Source organism: Takifugu flavidus, chromosome 15 (genome assembly GCF_003711565.1).
Source record: "Takifugu flavidus isolate HTHZ2018 chromosome 15, ASM371156v2, whole genome shotgun sequence".
NCBI classification, from domain to species: Eukaryota; Metazoa; Chordata; class Actinopteri; order Tetraodontiformes; family Tetraodontidae; genus Takifugu; species Takifugu flavidus.
The window spans coordinates 3,903,154-3,923,525 of NC_079534.1; the positions used below are offsets into that span (position 1 = coordinate 3,903,154).

The following is a 20,372-nucleotide window of genomic DNA, read 5'->3' on the forward strand; positions in this document are numbered from 1 at the left end:
GTGCAGGTGTCACATGGGTTGGGTTTTATTCCATAGACATCATAATTAACAAGACTCCTTACGGTGACCAAAGCTTTTGACCACATTGACCCCATTTAACTCCTGATGCCCAAGAGAGAAAATCAGTGTCGTTCTTTGAACGAATGCTTCTCTTCCTGTAGAAAGATTAAGAGGCCGATTTTATATCGTCTATAAACACACACCGGCGTTTCCCTGTTCCAGCTTTGCTAAGGCCACAACTCTCCTGGTAGGAAGCCCGCGGTTCCTTCAGCTGGACCACCAAGAGCTCAAGGTCAACCCTTCCAAACAGAATGACTGATCATAGAACCTGTCGGCGGGTTTGAGGAACAGAACTCTGAGCTGAGCTAAATGTCCAGAGGAGCGAGAGACCTCCGCAAACACAAATTAGCATCTTAATCATTTGTAGCACAAATGTACATTTCGTGTTTTGCCTTGCTGCTGTCAGGCAGACGCGCGTCAGGTGCTGGAACGAGGCCGAGCTGGAACGAGGCCGAGCTGGAGCTCAGCGGTCCGACCCAATCGTTGCCAGTCTGGTGGTGGATGGAGCCTGATGCTCAGATAGGCTGACGCTAATAAGCAGCTGGGCTAACAGCAGCGGAGGAAGTGGAAGCAGCAGCAAGTGTAGTCATGACGACTTGGACACGGACGAGATCAGAGGGGAAAAGACGGAGGAGCACGGGGGGGCTCAGTTTTGTCCACCCTGTCAGGCGTAATTGAAAATGGCGGGCTGACGGCTGACGGGCGGCACGCTGCCTGCCACAGCTGTCACTTTAATTCTCCCGGCTCCTCCGGCGTCCAGCAGGGCTGCATGTGCGTCCATCTACTGCACAACTTCAGTCGGGAGTGTGATGTCACTGCCGCAACGGCCAATTACGCCGACAACCCCCATCAGGCTTCTACTTTAATAATCATTTTTAAAACATCAAAGAGTGTAAAAATGGGAAGTAGTCGTGTGGCTCAAGAGTTTACAGAGAGGAGCAGGACTGTTCTCTCATCCCTGTGTGGAAGCTTCATTCTGACCCTTTAGATACAAGAACAACAGATGTGTAATGAAGAGGGTTTGTAGTTAAACTCCTCTCTTTGCTTCACCTGCTGTCGCAGGTGTCATACCCCACCTGTCCACTAGAGGTCCTCGCAGCTTCTTTCTCATCTCTCGTTCAGCTTTGTTAGCATCTGTTCTGTTTTTGTGAAAAGATCATCCCTCTGTCCCAGTCCAGACCTTCAACATCTGGCTTCTATACTGAACTGTTGCAGATGTAGGAGACACGGTGCCCCACCTCTGGACGGGCCTGACAGCGTAGTTTTTCTCCTGTTCAATAAATTAACGCAAATATTAAGGATCAGTGTGGTTCTACAGCCAATGGATGGATGATCCGAGGACGGCCTGGTAGATCCCTGTAACAAGAGCCCTTCTCCGTTACTGAAACGTTCTTTAAATTCTGCTCTGTTTAAGTGGAGAAATTCACGCTTAACCAGACTTTTAACTTATCGAGTGCAGCACTTCATCTCAGCCACTCTGACACATTAAAACTCAAAGGCTTCGTGTTACTGAAGCGGCGGCAGTGAGAGTTCCCGGCGAGGACGGGAGCCGCTCAGGCTGAACGGCTTCACCTTTGAAGGGAAACCGAGCTTGACGAGTCGTCTTTCTCCATCCTCTGGATGTATGGATGAGGAGAGAAAGGGCTGCTGAATCACCATTAATAATGCACAGATATTCCACCTGATGGGCGCTCAGACACCGACAGGAACACGCACGCGAGGAGATGTGAGCAAAATGAAAAGTCGAGTGCAGAGAGGCAGAGACAAGGGTCCAGGTAGCAGGCAGCCCCTCTACCGTGGCCCCCGACCGGCCGCGTGTCATTTGCATGAAAATAAAGCCTCTAACAGGTCATTTTAGCAGCCTGACAGGATGTCAGGTGGCTTAATGGGCCCAGTGAAGCGCCTGGGCGGGAGACCAGACGTAGCGGAGCTCTTTTACTTGAGTTCTGCAGACGAGAAAGCCTGGACGGATGATTTGATCCCAAACGGAGAACATTGAAATGCAGATTCGTTCTGCTGCTGGTTTAATTACAGCAGCAGCAGCAGCAGCAGCAGCAGCAGCAGCAGCAGAGCAGCAGAGCAGCAGCAGCAGCAGCAGCAGCAGCAGCAGCAACAGCAGCAGCAGCAGCAGCAGCAGCAGCAGCAGCAGCAGCAGCAGCAGCAGAGCAGCCGCAGAGCAGCAGCGCAGCAGCAGCAGAGCAGCAGCAGCAGCAGAGCAGCAGCAGCAGCAGCAGCAGCCGCAGCAGAGCAGCAGAGCAGCAGCAGCAGCAGCAGCAGAGCAGCAGCAGCAGCAGAGCAGCAGCAGCAGCAGCAGCAACAGCAGCAGCAGCAGAGCAGCAGCAGCAGCAGCAGCAACAGCAGCAGCAGAGCAGCCGCAGAGCAGCAGCAGAGCAGCAGCAGCAGCAGCAGCAGCAGCCGCAGCAGAGCAGCAGCAGCAGCAGCAGAGCAGCAGCAGCAGCAGAGCAGCAGCAGCAGCAGCAGCAGAGCAGCAGCAGCACAGCAGCAGCAGCAGCAGCAGCAGAGCAGCAGCAGCAGCAGCAGAGCAGCAGCAGCAGCAGAGCAGCAGCAGCAGCAGCAGCAGCAGCAGCAGCAGAGCAGCAGCAGCAGCAGCAGCAGCAGCAGAGCAGCAGCAGCAGCAGCAGAGCAGCAGCAGCAGCAGCAGCAGCAGCATCAGAGCAGCGGCAGCAGCAGCAGAGCAGCAGCAGCATCAGAGCAGCAGCAGCAGAGCAGCAGCAGCAGCAGCAGCAGAGCAGCAGCAGCAGCAGCAGCAGCATCAGAGCAGCAGCAGCAGCAGCAGAGCAGCAGCAGCAGCAGCATCAGAGCAGCAGCAGCAGCAGCAGAGCAGCAGCAGCAGCAGCAGAGCAGCAGCAGCATCAGAGCAGCAGCAGCAGCAGCACAGCAGCAGCAGCAGCAGCAGCAGAGCAGCAGCAGCAGCAGCAGCAGCAGCAGAGCAGCAGCAGCAGCAGCAGCAGCCGCAGAGCAGCAGCAGCAGCAGCAGCAGCAGCCGCAGAGCAGCAGCAGCAGCAGAGCAGCAGCAGCAGAGCAGCAGCAGCAGCAGCAGCAGAGCAGCAGCAGCAGCAGCAGCAGCATCAGAGCAGCAGCAGCAGCAGCAGAGCAGCAGCAGCAGCAGCATCAGAGCAGCAGCAGCAGCAGCAGAGCAGCAGCAGCAGCAGCAGAGCAGCAGCAGCATCAGAGCAGCAGCAGCAGCAGCAGCAGCAGCAGCAGCAGCAGCAGAGCAGCAGCAGCAGCAGAGCAGCAGCAGCAGCAGCAGCAGCAGCAGCCGCAGAGCAGCAGCAGCAGCAGCAGCAGCATTACCAGTGAAGCCGTCAGTAGTTTCTGACCAAGGCAAAACTGCTGGGGGAAGAAAAAGCCGGCTAATTAGTTCTTAGCGGAGAAAACGCGATGAGGGGAACTGATGATTGCGAAGGAGCAAACAGCATTTTAAGCTGATCGTTTAAAGCAGGTGTTAGAGACGGGGGGAGGGAAAGTGAAGAATAACAATAAAAACAGGCCAGCGAGACCGACACAGTGAATCATTTATCCTGCTGAGACGTTTCATCTCAAATTGGCTGCTGACGGAGCATTTCATCCCATTTCTGAGCCTCGAGCTGCCGCCCCCTCCCCCCTCCCCCCTCCCCCCCAGGAACCTGCACACGCCACCTTACAGCAGCCGTGTTGTACACACTGATATATTTATACGCTGGGCAGCCCCACATGCGTCATGGGGACACGTTCATCAGGGCAGAGCTGCCTGATGAAGCAGTGGGACAGAGGAAACAACAGCACGGAGAGTTTGTGGATGAAGGCTCCATCAGCTCAGCAGGATCTGGGTCACCTGCAGTTACAATCAAATACGCTATCAACTAGCCTGCCTAGCATGATGATAATAATTACCGGCTCGGGAGCTGCCAGCGTCTTTGGCAGTTTGAGTTGTTCCTGTTGGAACTAACAGAAAAGAATCTCGTGTTTCTTTTGCAGCATGAAAACTCCAGTCGGGAATTCTAAATTTATCTTTCAGATGGAGGTCCGCGCTGGAAATCTGTGGATTCAGTCGTGTAAAAATCCATTTTGTTCCCTGGCAACCGCTGTAGCTCCTCCAACACTCTTGAGAGGAGGATCTTCTTATTTCACGGCTGTATTCTCACCCTGAATCCTGTTGTCTCACGGTTGATCAGCTCTTTAAGAATAAGTCCAAAAGCAGAGTCGCTCAGGATGATCTCTGCCTGCCTGACTCCACCCTCCAGCCTTTCCATTAAAAAGACAATATTCTCCATAACAGCTGGCTCTCTTTAACGTCTTTAACTTGAAATTACCCCTCTAAATTAGCCTATTATTGCTGCTGTTGCTAAAACCGGCAACGCTCTGGTGAGAAACGCTGTTTTTTTGTGTTGCTAGCGGCTTCGCTGAGCTGCAGCTCTGAGAACAACTGGAGAAGGCAGAGAATTTGCTCTCACAGCAGGGGGGACACAAACACAAGGAGGCGTTGGTTTATTCACGGAGCTCCTCTGAGTCTGTTCTGGGAAGAACACCTGAATCCTGTCACATCCCAGTCGGACTCAACAACCAAGCGTGCAGCAGATCAGAGCCCAAAGGCTGGTGTTTGCTTTAAGGCCGCGTCCATTAGAGGAAGCGAGGTTCTGCACGGCGCTCTGCAGCCTCCCGGGTGCTGAAAATCCTTCCGAACTTAGATGAACCCCCCCGCTGGTTCTGTTCTTTGATGCTGGGATAAAACCGCGATCTTCCGTCTGTTGCCTCCACCCCCCCCACCGCTGTTTACAGCGTCTGTGCAGAAAAGACAACAAATCTGCCAATTTGTTTTATTTTAGCATCTTTGTGAGGATCCCTGGAGGCGACTCCCCGAAGATGGAGGAGAAACAACCTGGAGTTCTCTCGAGCAGACGCTCTCTCCAACAACAACTGCTGCCCATGACCTCCTAAACGGACCTTTAACGGACACACAACCCCATCCAGGCGACCTTGAACGCACCTGAAAGACATCCAGTCTGGCATTACCGCAGATGGACGCTGGCGTGACCTTTGTTTATGGTCCAAACAAGCTCCATATTCAGGCTTTACAACCACGAGCTTTGTGGATTTCTTCCCCGGTCACGCACATCACAAGGTTCTCATATTTCTGCCACATAAATCAACAAACATTAACGCTTCTGAAGTGAGTCAGAAGGGTTTTTAAAGCCTCTTCTACTCTAATTGGTTTGGGATGACATGCAAATGTGGCGGAGGTGGATGGAGAGAAGGTGTAGGAGGGCTTCTCCAGCACGGCTCGCTCAGGCGGGGGGAGGAACTCATCCTTACCGTCCCTGCGGTTGAGTTTGGCGAAGCTCGGCGCGTGACTGCCGGACAGCTGGGAGGAGCTCCTGAAGGACGACGGCGGCAGACTGGAAACCAGCGCGGCGTCGCACACCTCTGTCGACCAATCACAGAGGAGGAAGGGAGAACGGTTAAAAACGGGCCTTTAGCGTCAAACAAGTGATGCAATAAACCACAGCCAGCAGAGGTTTTCAGCCTTTAAATTTTGTCTTTCATCCAAGCCAAACCATCATCTGGTCGCGACGATATATTGTTACCATGGAGACCGTGACCTGACCCAGGAAGTGGGTTTTAGCGTGCGTGAAGCTTCTGTGAGAGCCACCTTCAGACGTTGGTGTGGCCCCTCACCCCTCACGTATGCGTTCAAATGTTTCTAACATTCACCCTTTCATTGGTAAAAACACGCAGGGTAAATAATCCCGCCAGCATCCGAGGCGCAGAGCATCATAAAAATAACCGGGCGTGAGCAGGTTAATGGGAGACAGAAAACCTGCATGCGCGGGGACATATAAATGCAGTTATTACGCACTCACATGGAAAAAAGGTCCATCGTTGTGCCCATTAAGGCTGTGAATTAACACGAGTGTCGGTATAAATCCCAATCAATGCCACACGGTTGTGTTGGGCAGGTGTGAATGACTCTCTGCTGTAATGGCGCCATGTTCCAGCAATAATGTCCACTCAGTGGAATGAATGGTGTAATTTTGCAGAGAGGGATAAATGAATGCCGTAATCATGTCGCATTGTGGAGATGGATGCCGCTCCGGCTGCCTCATTACGGGCGGGATGCAGATGGAATGCCAGAACGAAGCCAAGCGCTTCGCACCGACGTGGATGAACACAAAATAGGGACATTAAACAAAGATGAGCACTTTCGCTCCGTTTCTCCCCCAAATCAGCGAAGAATTAAAAGAAGGCAAAGTGTCTCCGAGACTCCGCTAACGAGTGTCTCCGAGTCTTTTAAGAGCCTTCGAGAGGCTTTCCCCAGCTCTGTTTAGCTTACAAGAATTTCTAATTGAGGGTAACACGCGTGGCTGCCGCAGAGGAAGAGAGGGGGCAGGAAATGATCCGTGGAGCCGCTGCTGTGACAGATGATACAAGAGGGAAAAAAAGAAATGAGAAAGGAAGCTGACAGGCTCAGGAAATAATAGACTCCCTCTTTTAAGAGCTGAGAGCCTGAACGTGTCTGAGAGACAGGCGGGAAACTGGAGGATGGGACCAAAAAAGACGGATGAAGCATCAACACAGAAGCCCAGACGCACCCGGAGTCTCAGGTCATCGGCCCAGACGGGAGGGTTTGGGTTATTCTGGTGCCCACCAGCAGGGGGAGAGATCAGAAGTGAACCACACCCACAAAGTATCTGAAGTAAAGAGTCAAAAATGGACGTTATTGTTATTAAGTTAGATTTCCTCTGGTGTTTTTCCTGCTGCTGTATAAAATGACATTGTTTTGATGAACAAACATGATTATTTTCAGGTCTTAAACATCTTTTATGCTCCTCAGTACGTTTTTCTTCACTTTTTGCTGATTCCTCCTGTTAGCTTCTCAACGCTAGCGCCAATATGTCTGCTGCTACGACTGGTTACAAGTACAGTTGCACTGTATTCACACTATTTTTACTCCAACTGCTTTAGGAAAGATTCTTATATTTATTAAACTAAAGTTTGTGCCGTTGTCGCACTTTTTTCCCCACAGGCAAATATGCTGACTCATTGATATAAAGGAAAAGTGTAAAGAAAGAGTTCTTTGAGACGCAGTTGTTTGATAAAAATGTGTTTTTTTCTCCATTAAAGGTCAAATTCTCTCCAGGCCATGAACGAATTCAACCCATCTGGAATTTTTTATAAAATGTCTCTGTCGACGTTTCTTCTTGAATTTTAAACATTACTGGAATTCAACCGAGTTTGTAGGCATGAAGCCGCGTTGGACAGTGTTAAAACAGCTTAACTCTAAAATTTGAATGCCTGGAGGGACTTCTGCCTTTGAAATGGTAAAATAAAAACATAATTTGCTCTTTCCCCCCACAAACAGCAAGAAATGTAACCGCAAAAAGTTCAAAAAAAAAAAAAAGTGTAAACCGCACAGAGTTTTTCTGTAAACAGATCATCCGAAGAAAACGTGTTATTTGCTTCCGAAGACTCCTAATGAACGTTCTCCACTTCTGAGACAAGAACCCATTACTGCGACATCGCTGTGGTTTAATTCCCAGATCACGACGCCCCTAACGAAGCGTCAGTGTGGATTAATGTGTCGACACCAGGGTAATTCAGGAACTTTTACCAGTTTAGGATGCAGAAATACCGGAATTGTTGGTAATTTGTAACATTGTGTTTCTGTTTCTGTTTATACAGGAACTCGACCCATCTACTTCCTGTTTTTGTTCAATTTTCCCTCCATTTTGTGAACACACCTGTTTCCTGTTTGTGGTGATTAGTTGGTGGATATTTAAGTCCGTCTGCCGTTCAGCCCACGCCGGATCGTGCCATTAAGCTCCCCACGTCTTGCTAGTGCCTTTGTGAGTGAGCCGTTTGGTTTTTTTGTCGAGGGTTTTTTGTTAACGAGGCCACCGCTTGAGCCAATTGGTTAAGAAAGAGTTCATTTCTCGAAGCTTCGTGTGCACACGAAAGCACCTAGTGGCCAAGTGTATAATCACAGGCAGCAGTGTCTGAACTACAGAATATGAGATGTATTGAACTTTTTGGTCCTGGTCTCAATAGTTTTAAACAATTTCTCTTTTTTGACACACCCTCCCTTGGAGGAGCCCCCCCTTCACAAGGCACAGACGATGCCGAGCTGCACAAAGAGACCAGTGCAAGCGAACGCAGCCTGAAGGGTTTCTATAGCTATGAAACCACTTCCTGAACCACGTGGTACAGCCGGGCAGCGGGGCTTCGCACGTCATCGTTTTTGGCTCCTCCCCTAAATGAAGCAAGCCTCGATACGCGCTTTGTAGCCTCGGCACATCTTGTGACATCACTAGTTTTTGTCTTCTGCTTGTGTGAATTAAAGAAGAGACACAAGATCCGTCCGCATTGTCGAATGTTCATCCCACCTCGGATTCCTGCTGATCAGTGGATGAAGACCTTAATCTTCTTTAATCTGCCTAATCATCAAATATTCGAGTCTTACTCTGTGCCTGCTTGTGGGTCCTTCTGTCCCCGAAACCGTAACAGCAACCCCGACGAGTCAGAGCCAGTGTAGCAAGTCGTACAACCCAATACTCTCGCCTCCTTGTTCTGGGAACCCACTTGTGCTTCAAACATCCAGCGGAACCTCGGCTGTAGGTTGGGGGGGGGGTTTAGTGGTGATAGTTCGGGTCAGGTCTCTGTGGACATCCTTACAATGATAGTAGTATGAGGGAGTGTGTGTGTGTGTGTGTGTGTGTGTGTGTGTGTGTGTGTGGGGGGGGGTCATTTGCATTGATGTGCGTCTTTGAAAATGCAGAAAAAAACGCCAGTGTTTTAACTCAGAGGAACTTCGGCATTTGAGCGAGGGCGTTTGTGACACCAGAACCATCCGAGCGCGACTACAGGGAGGATCCAAATGTTGAACACCTGCTGGACTCGGCAGTCGCTGAACCGCGGCTGTGACCGCGTCTGGGAGGGGGTCCCGCTGAACGACGTCCTCTGTGGACAGGAAATGAGTCCAGGATTCGAGGAAAAAAAGCTGTAAAATGGGGCCGCAGGCGCCACCTACAGGAAGCTGCCTCACACACCCAAACCCGTGTCTCTTGTCGCCACTGACAGTTGCTAATCGGGATCAAATGACCATCATGATATCCCACCATTGTCCAGGACTTTCATTTCGACCTTCTGGTGGTTCCAACTGAACGATTTATCAACCCCGATCAAATGAGCGATCAATGTTTTCCGGCCCCCTCAGGAGAAGCTCCGAGTGTTCATCCATCAACTCCCAGTCACATTCATCATTGAGGGTGAATAAACCGTGCGTCGGGCTGAAAAAACTCTTTTTTTAAATCTCTGGATGGGGGGGACCTTGGACCTGTCAGACACAATAAATCCCTTCTGACATCAGAAGGGGGGGGGGGGCTCATTCAGCTGCTTTGTTTGCTGCTTCACTGTGTGGTTGAATAGCAAAGCAACCACAGAGTTTTTCACTGAATCCCAATGAGCTCCATCCATCACGTGAACAAACAGCGGCGAGTAGAAGGTCGAGCTCTCGGAGCCCTCGGAATCTCGGAGCCCTCGGAGTTCTCTTGGAGCCTCACACAGCCGGACATCAGCGCCGCTCGGCGTGAGTCGAGCCTCATTCAGTCATTCAGCGCACGCGTCAGTCAGCAGAATAATGAGGCTCCAGAGCGCTGACAATCATCCACAGGCAGAAACGGACACTGTCGACGTGCTAACAGCACTATCAGCGATCCACAGGAGGAAAAAAGCTTCCTTTTAACATCAGAGAAATTCACTGTACGGAATATCTGACCCTCGCTGACCTGCCTCTGAACTCAAAAATGACCAGTTTCTTATTTACATTCTTGGGCTGATCGGAAAAGCTGATTAAAAGTGCTGAATTATTCATCGGGATCTATTGCAAAGCTGCCTGTGGTCGGCTTGTTAATTGATTAATTGAAATGCAGAGCAGCATGGCGTGCTAACTAATATCCTGAAGGTAAGGACATGGCGGGGGGCTCTCCACTGCTAGTTTAATTAGCATTGCTTTGACACATAATTAATAGTGCAGGATGAGAGAATCTGACGGGGCTTCACAGCAGCATATGGCACCTGCTGACTACAGCCGGCAACAACTTGCTTCAAACGTGAAATTTTCGCATTTATCTGTGAACAAACTCCCGATTTTCGATGTAAAACCTGGTGCTGAAACTGCTCGTCATCGTGCACGTCCTCCTGTGGTCTCGGAGATCCAACCAGATTGTCTCCAGGGCCCAGGTGAGTCGACCCTCAGCCCCTCCCTATATCTGTTTTCTCTCCGTTTATTCCCCCAATTACATGATTATTGTTTGGGAGCTGCCGGCTGTAACAGCCATAATCTCTCCGGGTGGGACGTGAATCATCCAGAATCTACTCACTTAGCAGCTGCAGCGACTGCGAATGAAACACCATCTGTATCATCCGTCTTCTGCTAACCACCACTTATTCCCAGCATAGGTTAGAGGGGGTGGAGCCTAAGGCAGCCGCACCTGAGAGCCAGGAAGACTCCGCTACGGCTAAACTGGTATCCGATGCTAACGAGGAGACAAACCTAATACAAGCTAATTAAATGACGCCAGTATTTATACTGATACTTGGACCAAAGTAACGAATTAGCGTCAGGATGACAGATAATGTGATATTAACACAATGAAAGCAGCAGGTGCAGAACACCTCCAACGTCTAAAAAGTCATTTCTTTTTTGGAAATACTGTATATTAATAATGTCAGAAAAATCTAGCAAAATCCCTGGACTTGCAGGCATTCAAACACGCACACACACACACACACACACACACACACACACACACACACGCACACACACACGTGCGACTGCAGGGAAACAGAAATCTGTAAAAGTCTCATCTCCTCATTCTGCCTACAAACCCCAACACTTATCTTCCTGCTGGTTTCTCCTTCTTTATCGCTTCTCTTGCCGCTCTCCTTCATACCTGCATCCTCCCCCCCCCCCCCCCACCTCTTCCCCCAGTTTAGGAAAAGTCAAACTTCCTCTCAGATGTCAGACCTTCAGAATGCAGATGTGGCCTGTGCACGTACAGTGGAGCCACCGAGGGATAAAATGGCAGGAGAAAATGTCACTGCAGCCGAGGGAGCACTTTATCCTCTCCCCCTTTTTCATTGTCTTTCTCTCCCACTCCTCTCCTCCTCCTCAGTCTCACTTCAGTGTCTTTAATTCCATTTAATAATCTCCAGAGCTGAAACTCAGCCTCCCGACTCCGCTCCGTCCTCCTCCTCCTCCTCCTCGGCTCTGCGGTCACGCTAGTGCGATTTCATAAAAGCGGCGCGGCGGTCGGGTCAGTTAGCATCTGCAGCAGAGAGCGTCTGAGCTGACTGATGCCCCCACAGATGCCCCCTGACGCTGAAGGCCGATATCAGCCGAGCCTGCAAAGGATCAGACTTTTCAAGGTGAAACTGCTCATTCTGAAACAAAGACATGAAAATGTGACATTAAAAGTCCACCCCCCACCCCCAACAGCACCACCACCATCAGTGCTTGAAATCCGTGATCTTGTATACAGTGTTAAAATCGTGTGTGTGTGTGCAGCAGGACAAACACACAGCAGGGTAATTAGAGGAGCCACATCTGGCGGAGGAGCTGGAATAACCTGAGGAGACCCCTGAAGCTGCTGTTTATGCCCCTGCACGTTAGTGGAGCCTGACTCCTGACTCCTGCAGCATCACACCAGGAGCGTCAGCTGCAGATTCTGGACGCCCGTGGCCAGCGGGCTGCTGGAGGGGGGGGGGGCTCCTCCCCGCTCCGTCTGTCGGTGACGGAGTGTCGTAACCTCCGCGGATGAAAGCGGACCCACAACCGGCTCCGACAACAAGTCATCTCAAATGATGCCGGCGTCACATGACAAATGGCTTTACTTGCAGGCAGCCAGGCGCGTCCGGGCTCGGCCTTGAGGGAGCGGGGCAGCAGGGCCGCGGACGGCCCCGCTTAACTACCCGTTCCGGGGTTAATAAACCCAGATTCACGAGCTGTGGCTGCACCTACGCTCAGTAACCTTGACTTCATCAGATCCCATTCATGGCCCCGCTTTATCCACACGCATTTCCATAAACGACACAGAGGAAGAAATATGGTGGCGATTTATCGTCCACGAGCGGCTCATGAATCATAAAGGGCTCGGAGGTTTACATTTCACCGTATTCACGCCGAACGCCGCCGCACACCTGAAGCAGCGGCTCCCTGAAAGGTGATAAATCCAGCAGACACCTGAAACAGGCTGTTGGATTTGCAGCCAGCTCAGCGTTTTCTCTGCCAGATTAATCCCAGAAAAGTTGAGGAAAACTTCAGGAGAAGCTTGATTAGAGGGGGGCGGAGTCAAACGGAGTCAAACGTTCCCATCAGTTGGAATCCCGTCTGTCTCCAGCTGACAGAACTCTGGTTTCTGTCACCTTCTAATGGAGTTTCTATTTAGTGGCTTTTAAGATAATTCCGTCTCTGTTCCTCCCAGCAGGCAGTAGAAATAAAGGGAGCACTCTTGGAAACTTTAGTGTCGAAACTTTTGCAGCCGAAGATGAACCTTTGCGCCGCCTTCGCCTTAACAGCCGGTAATAATGATGAAAATGCAAATCAGCAAACACAAACCGGCGGGAGTGCAGCGGTATTATCTGTCATTAGGGCTGGATTAAAGTCATTTAGTGTTCTCCAGATTATCTGTCATTAGGCTGTGATTATAGCGCAGACTGCAGTGGTTTTAAATCAGCCGAGGGGGAGACGAACCCCCCGGGGGAGACGGACGGAGGAGGAGCCAGATGGAAGGAAAGAGCGGGGACGCCCGACCACAGCACGACCGCCGACCCGTCATGAGCAGGGGCCGAAATTCAAGTAAAAACACTGACAATCAACGACCAAAACACCTTTGGGTTTTTTGTTTTGACATCCTCTTAACTCACATGATATGATCCATTCTGAATTTAACGACTTCAGTTGGTGCTGAACATGCTGAACTTGCATTTAGAGGAATGTATCAATATTAGCTCATATTTAGGAACATGAAACCCTCCAAATGTCCTTCTACATCACAATGTAATCTCTCATCTTGAGTGGCAGAGCTAATTGGAACATTTTAGCCACTTCGGGGAGCAAACGTCTGCCGCTCCTGTTTCCGGCTGGTTGCAGAGCCTCTGTAAACATCACAGCCATTGAGCGCTTTTGCCTCCTGGTAACGAGCAACAAATGTGATTTTGATTCCATATTATGAGTCCTGGTAATGGTGAAAGCTGCACAGACGCAGTGATTATTGAAAAAAAAATCAAAAAGCAAACACGGGGAAGACAAGTCGCAGTTGATGATGTCATCAATGATGAAGAACAGGGAGCCATTTGGACTCAGTTTGAGCCTTTAACGACCAACTCCAGAGCAACAAGCTGCTCGTCAGGTTGATCAGAGGCTCCAAACTGCCCCCCCCCCCCCGGAGAGAGTGGATGGTGTGTGTCCTGTTGGACTGGGGACCTGCCCAGCGTCTCAACTAAGAGGACTCAGCTTCTTTTTTTTCACATGGAAGGTTTGAGGAACATGAAAAATGACTTCAGACGTCGGTAAAGAATCCCCCGACCTGATTTTACCCCCCTGTACTGTTCCTGCACAAACACGCTCACATGCATGAAACCCTCGCATCTCTAATTTACAGCCGGAGCCCGGGGAGGAGCCAGAAAGGGCCGAGCCAGACTTCCCCACAGAGAGATATTCACTGCTGCGTGGAAGCAGGTCAGGTGTCTCTTTCACCTACGGCAGCTGTATCTTCATGGTAATGTGCTTACCTAAACTTTAACCCCCTGTCTGCCTCAACCACCTGAGGCCGCTCCAATTAATTTAAGTCCACGGCGGAAAAAGGAACATAAATTAATTTATTACAGCTGCACACCCACTCACACATGTGAACCCCCAGCTCTGCTTTAATATGTTAAAATGTGCAAATATCGGAAATATTCATTCCCATCAGCCTCATTACTCTGTGTACATATGCATCCCATATTCCCTATAATGAGCTAATCTCGGTGAGCATTTATGGCTCATTGCGCATCAGTGTGAGGCTTTAATAATTAAAATATGATAGAAATGTGATCGGGATATGGTCTGAAAGCGACACAGAAGCACAGTTTCACTCCACGGCCGATGAGATCATCTCCAAACCACCAGGAAAATAGGAGGGACGAGCAGAAATTTACAAAGCACTTTTGGAGCCGCGTCAAGCCGAGCAAGAACAACGGCACTCGGAGAAAAACTGCAGTTTGTACAGGCAAAATTAAGCACCGCTGGGGTAGAATCACCGTGGAGAGGAAGCAAGCCCAAAAGGTCTAAAGGTCTCGCTTCAGCCACGTTTTACCACTTCAGAGACACCTGAGCCTAACTTCACAAAGTACTTCTGGATATCTCAAGAATCCATTTGGTAAACCACAGGATGAGCTGCATCTCCACCAAACTGCTGCTGTCAGCCGGACGGCCTCTAGGTGGCAGCGCTGCGCTCCCCCGTCAAACGCTTTAGACAATAGGAGAGCGTAAATGCTGCTAGTTCCATTATCAGACATCTTCCCTCTCTTCCACCTTCCCCATCGTAATAACGCGGTTACAACTCAGATTAACAATGTTTGAGTCATTATGGAAACTCTCCAGGAGAATGGCTCCATTCTACTCTTCAGTTTTATTATTCTCCCCTAATTAGGCCGCATCATTTTGAAGCATTTACGCCCTCGCAGGCCTCGATTGTTGCTTTCAATAAAAGAGCATATGGCGGCGTAAACAAGTGTCCTTTGAATATCTCGTTTCCGAGACAACTCGTGCTTTATTCAGAGCTCTGTGTGTCCTGAGGCGTCGGTGGGCTCTGCTGTGTTTTCCTGAGGGGAATATAAGCTAAAACCTTCATCCTATGAGCGTCAGATCATGTGAAACCGTTTAATTGGCAGAATCTGAGGCACAACGCAGTGATGAGACCACGCTGAAGAACCTGACTTCAGTGACCTCCAGCTCACACACCAGCCCCCACATCTGCCTCAGCATCTGTCAGGTGACGCTGCGTCTTCTTAGAGGATCCTGCCCCACATCTGCCCGTTAAAGCGGGCGACAGGTGCACATCTGACTGGTTAACTCTTTGGATCCTGTAAATCTGTCTTGGTTTACACCCCAGTGGACAGATTTCTCTGATGGACGCGTCCCCCCGCGTGATGGCACCTTTCATTTGGATCAGCGTCTGTTCCCGCGGCGTCCTCCTCCCATCAGCATCAGTGGGAGATTGAACGCTGCGACTTTGCTGCCCCGCCGGGTTTTCGCGCCGACTTCCTTGAATCTCATTAGACGGAGTGGCAGAGATACGCGGCAGCTTATCGGAGCAGCTGGTAAAATATGCATTTACCCCGTTATCGTTCAGCACCGCCTACATAACAAACAGCGCGGCGTCTCCGAGAGCAGGAATTATCTCCCTGCTTTCCTTCTGATGGGCTGGACATGATGTGTGCTGCCGGTCAAATTACACAAGATAAACAGGTGCAGTGGGTCTCAGGCGCCCTCTGGTGGTGAGCTGCAGTAATGGATGAAGCCACACCTTCCTCCTATTACTTTAGGTAGCTAAAATTCCGGATCCTCCTCATGTATAAGTCTAATTTCACGGACTCACTGCAGGGATTCAGCACCCCACCCTGGTCCAGACGCTGCCCCCCAGAGGCGTCCACACCCTGATGGGCGCAGAGCAGCGTTAGCATCGCGCTCAGCGCTGAAGTTTAGCGGCTGCACAGAAGGAGGCAATGACAGAAAAATCGAGGCAGGAGGAGAACAGCAAAACAACAGATGCAGCGGGAGGGCAGGGAGGCCGGGGGGGGGGGGGGGGAGACGGGTGAGACAAGGAAGAAAACATCAGGAGAGGGTGGCACAAACGGCCAGTGGGGGAGATGATGGTCAACTAACGTGGGGTCAGAGAGAAGGCAGCGGTGGGGGGGGGGGGGGGAGACGGGTGAGACAAGGAAGAAAACATCAGGAGAGGGTGGCACAAACGGCCAGTGGGGGAGATGATGGTCAACTAACGTGGGGTCAGAGAGAAGGCAGCGGTGGGGGGGGGGGGGGGGGCAGAATTTCAGCTGTTTTGGTGAAGCTGCAGGAAGGTGGAATCATTTTATGATCTCCTCCCTCCTCCCTGCACAGATCCATCTCCATCTCCAGGATTTTACAGGCAGCCGCGGAGGAGACCAGCAGACCCCAATCATCACCGTGCACCTTGCTGCACGTGACATCCTCCTGGTGAAGAAGCGCGCGTCACTGAGGGGAGAATGTGAAGCAGAATGGAACCGCGGAGCCACAAAAGGAAGGGCTGTCAGATCGGCTCAGGCGGGAGGGAGACGGGAGAGGGGGGGGGGGGGGGGGGGGGGGTCACACGCGCGAGGAGGGAACCCGTGCAAGAGTGTCGGGACAACTCATGATGCAGAGACAATCGCGCACGCTCAGAGCTCGGATCAAAGTTTCGACAGAAAAAACTTATTATCCGAAAATCCAACACTCTCTCTCTGTCACAGATACACACAAACAGACACGCACGAACACGCACGCACGCACGCACGCTTTCCTCTGGAGTCCGTGAACGCAAACATCCTCGCGCTGCGCTGAGCACCAAATTGACCAGAAAACGCACCGACAACGTTCGTTTAGGCGACTTTTCTGACACGTTTGGGTGACTTGCTGGTTATTTTAGGATCTGTCGTTTTTAAAGACGCACTTTTTAGTGCTCAACTTCCGCCGAATGAGGATTCAACCACAGGTTGACCTCCTCCCCCCCCCCGAAAAAAGAGAAATTTGACAAACCGCAGCTAAACACATTAAAGCCACTTAATCCGACCAAACATCAAACACACTGATTAAGCTTCTGACATTAATAAAACCGGACATTTGCGTCGCTCACCTTCTCCTGCTGCCCTGAACGAGCTGGACAGAACCAGGACGACCAGAACCATAATCCCAGCGACCCCGCTGGTCCACAGATCCATGATGAAGCGGCGCGAAGATGCACAGAGGAGAGAGACGGCAGAGCAACCTCTCCTCTCCAGCTCCAAGAGAGGTCTCCTCTGCTCTCCAGACCGGAGGGAGGGAGAGAGAGAGGGGGGGGGGAGAGGGAGAGAGGGAGGAGAGAGAGAGGGAGAGAGAGAGAGAGAGAGAGGGGGGGGGGAGGGAGGGAGAGAGAGATAGGAGGGAGAGAGAGAGGGGGGAGAGAGAGAGAGAGAGAGATAGGGAGGGAGGGAGAGAGAGAGGAGAGAGAGAGAGGGAGAGAGAGGGAGGGAGAGAGGGAGATAGATTGGGAGGGAGAGAGAGAGAGAGGGGGAGGGAGGGAGAGGGAGAGAGAGGGGGAGGGAGGGAGAGAGAGAGATAGGAGGGAGAGAGAGGGAGAGAGAGAGAACGGGAGAGGGGGAGGGAGGGAAAGAGAGATAGGGAGAGAGGAGGGAGAGAGAGGGAGAGATAGGGAGGGAGAGAGAGAGATGGGGAGGGAGGGAGAAGAGAGAGAGAGGGGGAGAGAGAGAGAGATAGGGAGGGAGGGAGAGAGGAGAGAGAGAGAGCTGGAGGGAGAGAGATGGGGAGGGAGAGGGGGAGGGAGAGAGAGAGGAGAGAGAGGGAGGGAGAGGGAGAGAGAGAGGGAGAGAGAGAGAGAGAGAGGGAGAGGGGGGGAGAGAGAGGGAGAGAGAGATACTGAGGGAGAGAGAGAGAGAGATAGGGAGGGAGAGAGAGAGATGGGGAGGGAGGGAGGGAGGGAGAGAGAGATAGGGAGGGAGAGAGAGAGAGCGGGAGAGGGGGAGGGAGAGGGGGAGGGAGGGAGGAGAGAGAGAGGGAGAGAGGAGAGAGAGATAGGGAGAGAGGGAGAGAGAGAGAGCGAGGGAGAGGGGGAGGGAGGGAAAGAGAGATAGGGAGAGAGGGAGGGAGAGAGAGGGAGAGATAGGGAGGGAGAGGGAGAGATAGGGAGGAGAGAGAGAGATGGGGAGGGAGGGAGGGAGGGAGAGAGAGATAGGGAGAGAGGGAGAGAGAGAGGGAGAGTTAGGGAGGGAGAGAGAGAGAGAGAGGGGAAGGTAGAGAGAGGGAGAAGTTGTCTTGAGCGCACTGTTGCTGTATCATCAAAAATTCACCTTTTTCCAGGTTTAACGTGAAAAATGCGCGTAATAAAGCGGCGTCCATCTGTGGGCGGAGCTTGTGCTTCGCATCAGCGGGGTCTGCTGGAGGTTTATTCCTGATAGAGGCAAACGTTGCCGTGTCTCTCTGACCATTTTTGGTCCAAATAAACTCATTTTAACTGGTGATTTACCAGCGACGCGAATTATAAATATGGTAAATAATGTTAAATATAATTCACAAATTACATAAAGTATTTATCAGACAGACTTCCTGGAACCCGAGACAGCAGCTCCAGTTCCTCCCATCACGTTTGACTTGAACCTCCTATTATCTTTGTGCCTCCAGTTAAAAATAAAGACATTTTTGGGACGAGATTCCGTATAATCCACACGCTCCTCAGCAGGAGCCCGGAGTGCTTCAGTCTCCCAACGCCGAGGCGGGAGGACACGAAACATTTGGGAAGCAAAAGTTTAAAGACGCTTCAGATTTGTCACCTTGAGCTGAAATAAATGAGACGAAAAGACGAGAGAAAAGAAGTCAAAGGAAAACAGGAAATGAGCCCAGAATGAAGGAGGGAAAGATGGAACCACGTCACCAGAGGGTCTCCCACAGGTGAGCGTCACACACGCATGTTGCTGGCGGTTTCCATGGTAACGCCTGGTGTCGGCCACCGGCCAGAACCCACTTCTGTGACTTCTGATCTTCAGACACTGATGATGGGGCGAGATCGGGTTCCCCTAAGTTTCTAATGAGCCAGGAAACCCAGATCCATCATCCCTCCATCATCCCTCCCCCCATCCATCATCCCTCCATCATCCTTCCATCCCTCCATCATCCCTCCATCATCCTTCCATCCCTCCATCATCCTCCATCCATCCATCATCCCGCCATCATCCCTCATCCATCCATCATCCCTCCATCCATCCATCATCCCTCCATCATCCCTCATCCCTCCATCATCCCTCCATCCATCCATGCATCCATGCATCCATTATCCCTCCATCCATCCATCCATCATCCATCCATCCATCCCTCCATCCAGCCATCATCCCTCCATCATCCATCCATCCATCCCTCCTCCATCCATCCAGCCATCCATCCATCCATCCAGCCATCCAGCCATCCAGCCAGCCAGCCATCCAGCCAGCCAGCCAGCCAGCGAGCCAGCCAGCCATCCAGCCAGCAGCCAGCCAGCCAGCAAGCCAGCCAGCCAGCCATCCAGCCAGCCATCCAGCCAGCCAGCATCCAGCCAGCCAGCCATCCAGCCAGCCAGCCAGCCAGCCATCCAGCCAGCAGCCAGCCAGCAGCCAGCCAGCCAGCCATCCAGCCAGCCATCCATCCATCATCCATCCAGCCATCCATCCAGCCAGCCATCCAGCCATCCAGCCAGCCATCCAGCCAGCCAGCCATCCATCCATCCAGCCATCCATCCAGCCATCCAGCATCCATCCATCCATCCATCCATCCATTATCCATCCATCCATCCATCCATCCATCCATCCATCCTCATCCATCCATCCATCATCCATCCATTATCCATCCATCCATCCATCCTCATCCATCCATCATCCATCCATCCATCCATCCAGTCCCCAGGAAATGTGAGAACTCTCTTTCATCAGTCGATGCCTCCTGGTCTTCATGCAGCTCACGTCGTCGTCCGTGAAAAGTTCTCTGTTGGCTCAGACGAGCATTCCTGTTTGTGGACAAGAGAGGTTCTGTCAGGCTTTGTGTTCAAGAGAGTCCTGAAGTGAGAGAGGGAGTCGTGGGGGGGGCATTTGATAATGACAGCCCACTGAGACGAAGGGGGAGGGGTTTAGAAAAGAGACGAGGTCAGAGGTCACATATAATGCTGAGAGACCTGTGTTTACATCAGAGCGGGGGCTTCTGAGCAGGTCCAACCCGTCTCTCTGTGTTAATGGGCACATCGGCCTCTGCAGTGACGGCTGATTTGTCGCCCCCTGGTGGTGTTCTGCAACACAGATGCTAACGTGCGTCAGCTGAGACTGAACATAAAAACACATCTAGTCCATTTGTATTGCTAATCTCTGCTATAAGTGCGGTCTGATTGCTGTTGTAAGTTTGAATGAGTCATTTATTATTGATGTAAAAAGGAGAAATCTGACTTTGAAGAGCTTAATTTGCCCTGAAGGAACTGGCTGATGTTCCACAGGAGGAAGACAAGGAACAGGACAAAACCCAGGCC

The 20,372-nt window shown here is 51.4% G+C and overlaps 1 pseudogene; it reads right to left on the reverse strand.

The window, feature by feature from the left end:
- The window catches only part of LOC130538828 (contactin-associated protein-like 4), a 37,617-nt pseudogene extending 20,480 nt beyond the window's left edge, over positions 1 to 17,137 (reverse strand).
- Between the last annotated feature and the right edge of the window lie 3,235 nt (positions 17,138 to 20,372).